General features: G+C 51.0%; 1 long non-coding RNA gene across 1 annotated transcript; it reads left to right on the top strand.

The window, feature by feature from the left end:
* Positions 1-2,862: 2,862 nt before the first annotated feature.
* Positions 2,863-6,814, top strand: LOC138730928 (uncharacterized). The gene is made up of 3 exons (XR_011339120.1): positions 2,863-5,023; positions 5,118-5,277; positions 5,710-6,814. It is a non-coding gene; the product is annotated as an uncharacterized lncRNA (long non-coding RNA).
* Positions 6,815-12,791: the final 5,977 nt, after the last annotated feature.

The raw sequence follows: 12,791 nt of genomic DNA, 5'->3' as shown, positions 1-12,791 counted from the left end.
TGGTTTACTCAGTGCTGGAAATGTTCAACTGCATTTCATTGCCGTTAGTCCTGCCGCAGTACCTTCCCCAATCAGTTCTACAACCACCTTAATATCGTTTGCTGGATGGGAAGGCTTCTTCAGGGAGAGGGCTCCCGCTCAGCAGACAGAGAGATGTGGCTGTAAAGAGATTTTTTTATTGTGGCTATTTCTGCAGTCGTGGAGCTGAAGGACACGCCGAGCCACTAAATGCATCCCAGGCCACCGTGGCAATTAAACTCGGGCATTGATGGGGATCGGTGCAGCGGGCAGGGAGAGGCAGAGGGGGCTGCAGGAGCTCAGCTCCGGCCCTGAGCTCTCCCGGCGTGGCTGCCCCGGCTGCTCTGTATGCGCTACGGCGCGCTCCGCATCTCTTGGCTGTATTTATGTTCGATGCATACACTGTGTACATTTTAATAAAGCACTCCTGATATACCCACGAAGCGGCCAAATGCTGAGTCATTATTATCGACAGAACATCGTATAAGTACTCTGCCGAGCTTCCTCTGGGCTTTGAGGGTGTATAAAGCTAACACTAATGCTATATTGCTCTATAAACTCTAGTCCTCCCCGCAGAGAAGCAATAATTAATCAGACGATGCATGATACGCAACAAATTAAAAAGATAAAACTTCCCAACAAAAGTTATGGGACTGGAGAGACGCGGGCCGCGCTTCGCATCCCATTTCCCTTGCTCTGTTGGTGTAGAACTTAGAAGGGCCGGATCCTGCAGCTCCTTGGTGCTGACCCAGCACAACCTTCGAGCATGAAGCACACGAGGTGCTTCAACACATCCTTGGCACTGGAACAGGCTGCCCAGGGAGGGGGTTGAGTCCCCTTCCCTGGAGGGGTTTAAGGGATGGATGGACAAGGTGCTGAAGGACATGGGTTAGTGATTGATGGGAATGGTTGGACTTGATGATCCGGTGGGTCTTTTCCAACCTGATGATCCTACGATTCATCCTTCTCAAGGGGTGGCCTTGTGGCTGCAGGAAAATCAGGACTGGGATGCAAGTGCAACATCGTGGTCCTTGTAAGCAGGGCAGGTGAAAGCCAGTGCTTTCTGCTTTTGAACATGTCCTAGGAACTCTTCTCAACACCAGTCCTGCTCGTTCCCAGCTTACAAATAGCCGAGGCTATAAAATAAAGTGATAACAGTTATCACTGTGAAAATATAATCTTGGAGAAAATCCCACTAGAGCAATAATTAAAAGAGATACTGAAGGCTCTGACAAGCCTGGATGTCTTTGCGGGTTTCAGCTATTTCTGCTCTGCAATTCCCTTTTGAAAAACTAGCATCTCCTTTCCACAGGAAACCCAGACACCACAGGACCAGTTTTTGTTCCCCTTGAAGCAGAATGGAGAAGTAAACAGTGACGATTCCTGTGAGACAGAAAGAAAAGATGTTTTCAGCTCAGAAGCACTGGATGTTTTTCACTTCCATCTTCCCAAGCAAGCCTGCAGTGTCAGTGAAGCTCTGGTTTCAGTGAGGAAGTTCCCGGCAGCCCACGTACTTTGTTAGGATGTATGGGATGCACCAGAGTTCTCCCACCAGCCACGTCCTTCTGTATTTGCCAGAAGAGGATGAGCAGGGAAGAAGGCAGTTGGGGGGCTGATATATTTTTCCATTTTGGAGGGGGGGGAAAGAAGTTAAAACCATGTCTTTGGGCACACAGCTTGGCTCTCCCATCACTGCTTTCCATCATAGCCAGTCTCAGGCTCCCAGACCGGCTGCTTTGAGCAACTCCTGAAACCTGCTTTCAGCCCCCATCTGCAAAAAAACCACCTCAGTAATGTTCATTGATTATGCTAGTGGTCAGCAGAGTCTAACTATGAAATCCTCTTTAGAAGACACAGCCTTGGGACAGCGATATTGGAGCCAGAGAAGCCCTTTCCCAACCCTGCAGGCTCTGGCCGAGATAAGGAGAGCTGTGACGCACACGGGATGGGGGTGAGGATGGGTTTGTGGGGTGACGATGGGTTTGTGGGTGCACAGTGCCACTTTCCCACACAAGAACATGGAACCTCCACGTGCCAGGCTGCCCTTAAATGCTTTTTAGAGCTCAAGTCTATGGAGGCTTTTAGGCTGTGTGTATCGCACTGCTTTTGTAACCTTAAAGAATGTGTTTAGACATCTATATTTAGATGTCCTCGCTTCCTTTCCTCCTTGACATTTATGAATTTTAGATGTTTTCCACTCTGGGCCTCCGAAGAGCGTCTTGGAGGAATGCGTGGTGGCCCCTGCGCCGCACTTCATCTCAGTGAAGCTGCACCAGGGACATCCCGCAGGGATTTGGCTTCAGCCCTGTCTACCAGACCATCAATGCTCAACCAACCGCGGGGATCCCGGGTTCTACAGGTGCCACCGGGATGCTCTCCAGCCTTTAATCGGTGTGCAGGGCTGCTGCTGGCTCTGTGGCTGCTGGAGGGATGGGACAAGAGGGAGAGATTATAGGAGCGGTGCTAAAAAACAAGATTCCAAGGGATCAGGGAGGTGTTGTTAAAGCACACGGCACTGGCAGAGGCTGCCGAGGGAGGGGGTTGAGTCCCCTTCCCTGGAGGGGTTTAAGGGACGGGTGGACGAGGTGCTGAGGGACATGGGTTAGTGATTGATGGGAATGGTTGGACTTGATGATCCGGTGGGTCTCTTCCAACCTGGTGATTCTATGATTCTATGAACTCACAGATGCAACAGGGAGCAGTTGCCTTGAGCTGAAGGCCAGTTTGGCAGCAGGTTTTTATAGGACGTTGTCAGAGAACAAGCCTTGCTGAAGCGCGAATGGGATGGGGGGCCCTGCAGACACCCCTTGCTCTTCATGTCAGTTCATCGGGATGGGGTCCTCCTCCCACCCTCCTCACCAAGATCTGCTTCAGCAGCACGCCAGGTAACGTACTTCTCATTCCTCCTGCTTAATACCCCGGATTCCTTAAATGGCGGTGAATCTGAGTGGTGGATAAACATTAGTTTCACAGTTCACAAAGCAGAACTGCCGGCTACTGCCAGTCGAGACGTAATGAGCTCCTCCCGGGGCCCCTGGGAGCGTTTAGAGTGGGCTCTTCTTTACCCAAGCTGCCAGTCAAGCCGGTGCCAGGGGGGAAGCGGCGCCGTTAATCTCTTTCCCACCATCCCAGCCATAGCTGAAATCCCTTCGAGCATGTAACAGTTTTATTTTAATGTGCCATCCCAGCGGCACGCGGACGGGAGCGGCTTTCGCTGCCGCCCCAGCGGGAGCCCGCGCCGGAGAAGCCGAATCTGGGGGAGGCGAGGTGGGGATGAGCTGACAGGACGCCACAAACAGCGAGGGAGAAGCGGTCCCATGTTTTTCTTGTCACCCAGGCTGGTGTTGTCAACTCCTTGGGTATCCTTTAATTAGCAGCAGATTGCTGTTCTACAGAGAGAGACTAATTTAGCACCCAGAAGAGGAGGAAGGAAAGTTTGCTTGGCAGCCAGGCACCTGCGGCTAGGGACACCTCCCGCTGCGCTTTCACCGGGACACAAAATCACTCGTCAGGGACTTTCCCCCAATGGATGGAGTGAATCAGGTAACGAAGATGATGTCGTGTGGAGATTCAGGAGCACTCTGATGGACCAGCCATGCCTGTTGCTGCTTCCCCAACACCTTGGGTGCTACTTTGAGAAGTAAAACACCACTCACCCCTGCGTCTGCTTCTCTCTTCCAACCACAAAGAAATCCACAGGAAAATTGGGATGCAATGGATGCTACATTGAGCCGAGGTGAGCTGGGATGGACCCTGCTTGCACCCAGAGATGCAGCCACCTCCCAGGATTCCAACTAGGAGACCCAGATGGGGAAGAGCCATCACCAGCCACGCCATCTCCCGTCATGCCAAGGACCTTGCAGTGGCTGAGGCAGAGCTGCTGTCTCCCCAGGGCAGACCCTGTGGGGCCACAGGGGGTTCTGCAGGCAGCGGTGGCTTCCCCAAGCCCCTCTGCCCATCCCCACATGGGCTCTGCACAGAAATGATCATTGGAGGATCAGCCTTTCAGCCCAGCCTCTGCAGCTTCTGGTAGCAATCAGTGCCCCACTGCCCGATCCCGCTGCCCCAGCTCAGCAGAAACCGCATGGAGCAGGGATGCAGCGCGTACGGATGATGTCCAGACAACCCATGCCTGCTAATGAGCACCCAGCGACAGCAAGTGCATGGCACAACATCCCTGTATGAGAAACACCGGCTCCTGGAGGAGAGATGAAGAGAATCGCACGTAGGATTCATTGATTTCTCCTCCCAAGACCTCTTCCCAGAACAGGTTGGACACATGAGCTGGAAAAAGGGGCAAGAGCCACTGTCAGGTCTTTTCCGAAGGATGGACAGCCTAATTGCCAAACTCTAAATATATCCCCGCGCCGCATGTCAGCCCAGGGCTTCTGCTCCCCTGTCCTCCACGTCAGCAGAGCAGCAAACGCGCAAGCGAGCCTCTAATCCGCAGGGATGGGCAGGGAGCCAGCGCGGACTTTTCCATCCCTAACCTCTGAGAAGACGGACACCTGTGTCTCTCCTCTCTGCTGGGCCGTATTTAGCAGCTGTAATTATACCCTTTCAATCTATGTATAAATAACTGGAATTCCGGGTAAAATGTTTGGTTGCTTAATTTACATCCCCGGTCAGTCGATAAGGTTGCAACAAGGATAAATCACGGCAGAAGTGCATACTCAGAAGATCTGAGAGGAAGAGAGAGAAACTTCTGCCCCCCCTCCCATTACTCATGCTTGTTTATAAAGCGGCTCGGATAGTTTTGGCATTAAATAAACATTGTGTGATTGCACAAGTATTTCATCATTGTCCTAAGTGCCTGTGGAGATTTGCGGGAAGGAGGCACTTGTTTTTCCTGCCTACTTCTGTTTTCAAGGCGCCAAGGACAAAGCTGACAACTTGAGGCTGCTGCTGAAGGTCTCCATCCCCTCGCCCCTGTGGGCTCCCCAGCTTCTCCACCTCCATCTGCTGTCTCGGGCTGGAGTTTTCGGAGGTGCCTGGACGGGACCTGGTGAGAGGAACAAGCTTTGATCCCCAGCCTAAGGACTCCAAGAAATTTCCTCTGCTGAGTGTCCTTGCTTTTCCCTTTCACACCAAACCTGCAGCCAGGCATTCATCGAGAACATCACCCTCAGCTGGGGGAACACGGAATCAAATACCCACCTTGCCACTGACGTGCAGCGCCCTTAGTCTCAAGCCGACCGTGAACTGGTGGGTACAGCGAACAGCCAGCATCGGGGGAACATCAGCTGGTGGGACAGATGGGTGAGTGCCAGATCGTCACGTGTCTTGCGCCCTCCCAAGTGTAAGAGCATCCATCATGCAGCTGGAATCACCGGGCTGGGGATGGAGACACCCCTCCATGTGCCACTGTGGCTCAGGGAGCAGGACAGTGGGGACTTGGGGGGCTGAGGGTGTTCGACAGCGTGCTCCGTCCTCCTGTAAGGCAAGAACTTCCAGGCTGCATCATGGGGATGTCTTGAGCTGGCGTGCAGTCTGGAAGAGGTTGGCCCAGGGAAGAGCCACGGCATGAACTGCAGCGTCTGCATCTTTGGCCAGCAGGCTGCATGGCGGGGAGCACAATGGTAGATGGACGAGTCTGTCCTGGATGTTTTTCAAGTGGAGATTAACCACTGAGTAGGCTCTTTTTATTTAAGATGCCATATGTCTCTTCCCTCTAAATATCTCTTCCATCAGATACCGCTGTGATTCCCAGTCTGCCTTCCAACCCTGCCTTTGAGACACGATTGCAAGTACTTCATAAAACCATGTTAGAGCAGAGATGGAAAATGCTTTGATGGCCCCTTCTGTCCATTCCTCCACATACGTATCCACAGCTGCTTTGTCTGCCCTCGGTCAGCGCCCGTGTGTGCACATCTCTGGGTGCTGGAGGACGTTTCTGGGCTTGGGGCAGAGTCTGGCTCCAGTGACTCATTTGATTACACTGCAAGTTCTCCTCTCCTCCTGCGAAACGTGGCTAGCAACGCTATCCTTTTCCCCTGCTGTGAGCTTCAATATATCAAGGATTTTGAGGCACTTAATACTATGTAAATGGGAGACGTATCAGCTGTGCCTCAGATAAATGAATTTCACTTAGATTGATGGGTGTGAAGCACTTCCAAAATTAGACCTATTCCTCTTAAATCAAACAGTTTCCCCAAGCCAGTTCAGCTACATTGACGTAGAGGAAGTCATCAAGTTGCGATTCATCATTGGGTTCAATCAAAGACCTTCAATACACTGACCCTGCGTGGGCTTCTTCTGCTGCAGACAGAGCCAGAGCTCAGCCAGAGGCACGAGGAGCAGGACGCTTCATCTCTGCACGCGGGGCATCCAAGGCTTTTCTGTCTTGGGATTATAGAGCCACATCAGGCGTCCCCAACACAGTTTGGAGAATCACCTGGATGTTCAGAGTCATCTTCACAGTGTTTATGTACCAGCAGATTTCAGCTGCAGAACACTGTTTTTCTCCACAAATATTTGCCTGTTTGTCGTGAATTGGAAACAAATAAATCGAACGTCGTTATCTCTGACATCCCATTCTTACTCCTGTGGGTCTCTGCAACCTCCAGTGCAGGACTGGCACTATTTCTAGGGATTAGGAGTGGAAAAAGCAGTGCGCAGCACCCCAAGTGCCTGCTCTGAACTGTATTGATGCGGTTAAATGCTCTGTAACATATAGATAATATCATAAACCTCATTTCGTTCAGTTAGCAAACAGCAAATCCCTCTCACACACGGAGGCATCACCATCAAGCTGTAGCGAGTGATGCTCTACAAACCACACCAAGCTGCTGACTACAGCTTTTTGTTTACACGTGCGATGGGGCTGCCACCTGTCCCGAGTCTCGGGGGTGCCCAGAGGGGTCCAGAGGCACCCTGCACCTCTCCAAGACTGGAATTTCTCCTCTTCCCTCTGCCAAACCCCAAACACCTCCTGACTACAAGCGTCTGTCTGGTATTTATGTGCGGAGGAGCTCGGCTCTCTCCAACTTTTTAACTGCGGATAATCAACAAAGCTGGGCAAATAATTCAGCGCATATAATTTATTCTACGAATGCTGATTCTCTGCCCACAAGCAGCTTGTGCTTCTCACGGAGGGATTGGTCTTGTGAAATTATGCAGGGGAGCTGCTGTCTTGGCCTGTAGCTCGCTCAGCCGGCTGGCCGCTCGCTTGCTTACAATTAGGTGCTTCACTCACATTGTATTTCTTCTGCTGATGGCCTGGGAGAGATCTCACGTTGAAGGGCATTTCCTAAGGGCAGACAATTGTTAATAGAAGCCTTATCCGCACACTGGAACAGCTTCTCCCAATCCCCGAGGCAGAATTAGGCATTGCAGAGAGTAGGTGCAACTCAGTTAGCTGAGTAATCACCAAAGATTGGTCGCATCATCCATATGTTTGTATCAAACTGGTCCGTACTGTCACCAAACGAAGCTAAATATACCTAGAGCAGCAGTAAGCACAGCTGTGCTGTGTTTCCCCATTGGCAGAGGGAGGAGAGGATGCTGTTGCCTCACACGTATCAGCACAAGCTCAGATGTTTAAGCTGTGAATGAAATTGCATCTGTTTTGGGCTGGTTTTCCTGCGTGACTTATGTCCTTTAAGCCATCCCCTGGAGAAGGTGCCTACACATCGAACATGGGTAAACCCGCATCGCTCCTCCTGCTGTCATGGGTGTTATTGTAGCCCTGGTGCTGTTCCCAACCTCAGCTCCGACTAGAGTCCAGCAGCACTCAGCGACATCTTTACCGCTGACAGGGGTCGGAGCAGCTCCTGTAGCTTCTCATTAACAGCTCTTCCAAGGTGGGAGCACGAATATTGTGATTTTTGCCATTGCTGGAGGCAGGGCATTCAGGTAGCTGTCACTTCACGGAGTCCCTCCATCCTCTCTCTTTATTTTCTCAACGTTGCAATCTTCTTGTCCGCAGGAAGAGCTGTGGCCCTTCAAGGTAAATGTGCCTGCCAAGAGATGGGTTTGGTTTTTTTTTTCACCCATCTACCTTCAGATATCTGATTAATTCAATGCAAGGAGGAAGGAATTAAGCTTTCACTTCTTTTTTTTTTTTTTCCTATGATGAATACAGAAACATTTCTGTAGAAAAACACTGTGTTAGAGCTGTCTTATGACCAAGACAGCCTTAAAATGTGTTTTAGCTTGACTTGGCATGCTAGCTTTTAGGAGATAAATGGAGAAGTGAACTAATCCCAGGTCTTAATGAATAATGTTCAAATCCAACTTTCGCTTTCAAATGAGTCCATACATTCAAGAATGAGTCACAAGGTGTTTGTTGTGCGGTGGAAGAATAGACAAGCTGGGAAGGGTATTTTTATGTGTTCGTGAATCATTGTATATGATATTTTCTTCCACTGTGCCTCTCTGTCCTAGCAGTTTTCTGCAGCGAAATCCATTCAGCTGTACTGGAAATGTAGGCACTTTATAGAAAATCTTTAATAGCGCCAGCACAAATGGATGGCTCTTATTTCCTCTCCGCAAAGTGGCGATTTGCAAACCCACTGCCAACAAATATTTACCCCCCTCCCCCCAAAAGCCATTAACTAAGGAGTGATGGGGAAGCCTCCCAGCGAGGCGAAGCCTGGAGGGGTGAAGCAGGGGTGCACAGCCCTACGGCTCCTGATCTACACTGATCGATGCGGAAACACGCTCCCTAAAGTGCATAAACACGAGTGTGGGAGCACACGGCTGCCAGTGGCCATACAGGCACATATGGGAGAGACGGGGAACCACACGGATCCTTTCCAACTCTTTCCATCCTGGCTGTCATGCTTGTTTGTTTTCTGGTAGGCTCGTCTTGCTGGAATTTTTAACATGTAATTAGTCGAGCCAGCTGCTTCCCCTTCGCAAAGGCCTGTTCGGTTCTGTCTCATTTTAAACGCGTTTCTTTTGTTCACAGGAACCATCCAGGCTCTGGTCAAGCCACACAGCCCCGTCCTCCAGATCCCACTGTGTTTCATCCGTGCTCCTGATGCCGGGTTCAGGGACATATAGGAATTTGTGGGCTTTGCACGAGCGATGCTGGCCAGGCTGCCCTGGGCTCCAGAAGCACACAGAGCTGTGATACATCTCCTCTTCACCTCCGTCAACTGAATTGGAGCTGCAGATTATCCCTTGGAAATGGGATGAAGACCAGAGGACTCACCGAGTAGAAGAAAGAGATTTCTACCCAGTGGTGGTGGGGAACGGATCCTGCTCCCCTGGGCAAGGCAATCCTCACCAGCTGAAGCACAATCACCACCTGTCTGGGTGAAAGATGCTGGGTTCTCACCACTGGAGCCTAAAATCCTGCCTAGGGAAGGGGTAGAGGGGAGTGCTCTGGTGGCAAGGGGAGGCTTCATCCCCATGGGAAGATGGAGTCCCATGCACGGTGGGTGCAGGGCTGAGGGGCTGCTCCTCTGTGAGCAGGAACAGCAGAGCCTGTCGCAGGAGAGGCACCTGTGAGTCTGCAGAGCTGGTAACGAGCTCTGTGCTGACCATCAATTTCTCACTTTCTTGGCTTGTGCAAAATCCTCTGGGAAAACCAGAGGGGAACCAAGAGATCCCTTTGTAGGGTTGCAAGGTAGGGCTTGGCACTCACACTTCTATTAGCAGAGAGGCCAAAATGGCACAGCCTGGGGAGGAGGCATCACACCAGCGTTGGGGACAGGTCATGCACAACCAGCCCAGCAAGAGCAAAAGGGAGCTGAGAGCCTGTCCTGTCAGCTCAGACCCAGGCGCACCCATAAGCGGCTGCTGCTCCAGGCTGAGATGCTCCTGGCGGGCAGAGATGATCCCCAGCAAGCCAACAAGGAGCCAGAGCCACGCCTGGTCCTGTCCCGGGCTCGCGATACTCGGCACAGCGGGCAGGAGGCTGGATGCTTGCAGGTGGTGCAGGTGGAGGAGATCCCCTCATCCAGTGCAGCCTGTGGTGCCTGCAGTTCACTCTGACTCCTCTTAGCCCTGGTCACAGCCTGTCCTTAAATCTTCTGCTGACTTACATGGCAGGCAGGCAGCTGTAGCTGTTTCCTAGGTACTGAAGACAGCCAGAAGCTACGTTTACTTTTAATGGGTATAAAATAAGCAGCATGATATTTGGGATGGATGTCCAGGTGGCAGGTTGGTTGAGGCGTGATGTGGTGCCCTTCCCTGGGGCTCTCCATCCATCTCATCCTCCCTTGCTGAGGAGGCTCTGCCCTTACCTCCTCTTCAAGGCTGCCTTTTGCTCCACCCTTCCTTAATTTTTTTATAAGATGTGCCTTTCTTTTGGTCTTTCAAGCCCAGGCTTTGCCTTGCTTGCTTTGTTCTACTCCACACGCCTGTATTTTCTTTCCAGTCTTCTGTAGCACATGGAATTATTTTGTTTTAACCATGTCACTCATTTCTCTTAAGAGAAAATTTCTCCCTGGTCTCTCACATTTTCTGCCTGGGGATTTGGAAGTCTCTCTGCCAAAGGGTTGAGGACGAGCAGCCTCATCCCACGCTGGCACTGCTGATTCCTCCCTGGCAGAGATCAGGATGGAGACTCCAGCCCCATTACAGCGGCTGCAGAAGAGCCCATTGAGTCCAGGGGATCTGTGGTTTCAGTCTGATTATCGCTACTGCTCATGAAAATACTTCTAAGGCGTTTGCCTTTGGAAAAGGGCAAATTGCCTCAAATGTCAGGTGTCAGCAAAGCCTTTCTGCATCCCTCGGCAGAGTCCCCTCGCCAGCTTCAAATGACACAAAAGGACCCTGTGCAATTCTATTCATACCAGATGCCATCTCCTACCTTTAAAGCTGAGCAAAGTTGGCCTGAAAAGAAACAAGTGAACTTCTTTTCTGATCGTTCTAATCATTCCTTTTCCTCCTGGGATATAAATTTTTAATTGTTCTTATTCTTCCCCATCACCTCTGAAAGGGATTTGCTTTTTCATTGTAAGTCCGAGATGGAAGAACACTTAAAATTTTCAATTCTCAGACCCTGGCAAACCTCTCACTTCTGACATAAACAAACAAAGCCCAAACACATTTAATGAAACAGTTTTGCTTTTCAATGTGAATGGCTTTGTTTTGATCACAAAGCCATTTGTAGCTCCAATCCCAAAGACATTTTCCCCAAACCCATTTAAACCAGTTCATAAATCTCATCGCAGAGAGGTGCGGCGTACGCTTGTTTGCCAGCCTGGATTTGCTTCCCCCTTGTTAGAGCTGCCAAACAATGAGACCTGTTCTTCTCTGGACACTCTCTAACCCCTCAACATCTTTCTTGTACTATTCAGTTACACCTCCCTCGACTGGCACATCCAGCACCTGCCTTTGGTCAACAACCCTTGTCTTGATGAGCTAAAAATTCTTTTCTAGCCGACGCTGAGCTCAAAACTGCTGCCCATGCAGTTCTTCCTGCCAGCAAACTCATTAGCAGAGATACTTATTGAGAGTGAATGTACAGGGGAAACGAACCCAGCCACCCAGGTGCTGCGACTGCAGCTCCCAGGGTGCTGGAGCAGCTTCACACACACGCCTGCTCTGCCTGCCCATCACCCCAGACCACGGCCACCTTTCGAGGCTGTGACACCACAGCAAGCTCAAGGGGCTTGCAACGCTCTGCAACGCAGGAAAGGCTGCATGTGGGTCACTCGCAGAGAAGAAGAGCAAAGCCCATGTGTTTTTTTCCGTACCAGCAAAGCTGCAACCTTTTGAAAGAGCCAAACATTGCTGCCAGGGGGCTCAGCCGCTCTGGAAGGAGCTGACCCTCAGCAGGGAGGCGCATCCACTCCTTCTCATTCCCCGAGCCCTGCATCCCTTCATGTACCTGCAGAATTATCCCTGCTTGAGCTCCTACACACCGACAGTCCCTGCAGCTGCTTTTCCTGCAGCCACAGAGACCCAGCGATGGGGCAGGGAGCATTTCCTTATGGCCCAGCCCACCCCTCTGCTCACCCCTCATTGATCACCCTTGGCACAACCCCAGTGGTGAGAGGTACCTGGGATGAGCAGCTGTGCACCATCCCCCAGCTCTCACCTGTAACAACAGAACCGTGGTCGTTATCCATCCCAGCTCCTGCACAGCAGCGTTGGGAACACAGCGCGGTCGCAGTCCAAGGTGGTACCCGAGGCCGGTTCCTTCATCACTGCAGGGCTACACCTGGGAATAGCTCCTGCAGCATCCTTACATCTCAAAGCATCTCACTAAAAGCCAAAAAAAAAAAGCATTAATGTCAAGTGGAAAGAAAGCCAAGAGGGTTTGGCAGGTCTGACTTATGGGAAGAGACAAAGGAACTTAACATATAGGCCTTTAAAAGAGGGAAGGGGCAGAGGGGAGATGTGGAGAATATGAGAAAGCTAGAGGAATAACAGCAATAATAAAAATAGTGTTATTTATAAATTGCTCACTCAAGGGCTCGGAGGGACCCAAGCAGACAATTAAAGCACAATAATAATAAACAAGAATAATTAAAACCCCATAAAATATGCCATGGGAGAAAGAAGCAAAATATTCGAGAGCTCATGAAATCCTGCAGAGGACATAAAATAAACGCGAGGAGGAAAACTTTGCTGAGGTTGACTGAAAATATATCACAGGCAGCAATGGGTTCCAACAGGGGAAAAAGAGACAGAGAAGAGAGAGGCTTGGACTGGGGAGAAGGGAAGATGCTGCTGTGGTCAGTAAGGGCCGTGGGTGGTTGTGGAGGTGCCCGGGGAGGGCTGGGATGTCAGACACACTTAGCCAGTGGTGGAAGCCTGATTGCACAGACAACGATTGCTCAGGGTCACCACCTCACCCTCCTGGCCAGAGAGTC

The sequence above is a fragment of the Phaenicophaeus curvirostris genome, chromosome 25 (genome assembly GCF_032191515.1).
Source record: "Phaenicophaeus curvirostris isolate KB17595 chromosome 25, BPBGC_Pcur_1.0, whole genome shotgun sequence".
In the NCBI taxonomy this organism is placed as follows: Eukaryota; Metazoa; Chordata; class Aves; order Cuculiformes; family Cuculidae; genus Phaenicophaeus; species Phaenicophaeus curvirostris.
The sequence above is the reverse complement of the archived record's forward strand: the minus strand, read 5'-3'. Positions and strand labels throughout refer to the sequence as shown.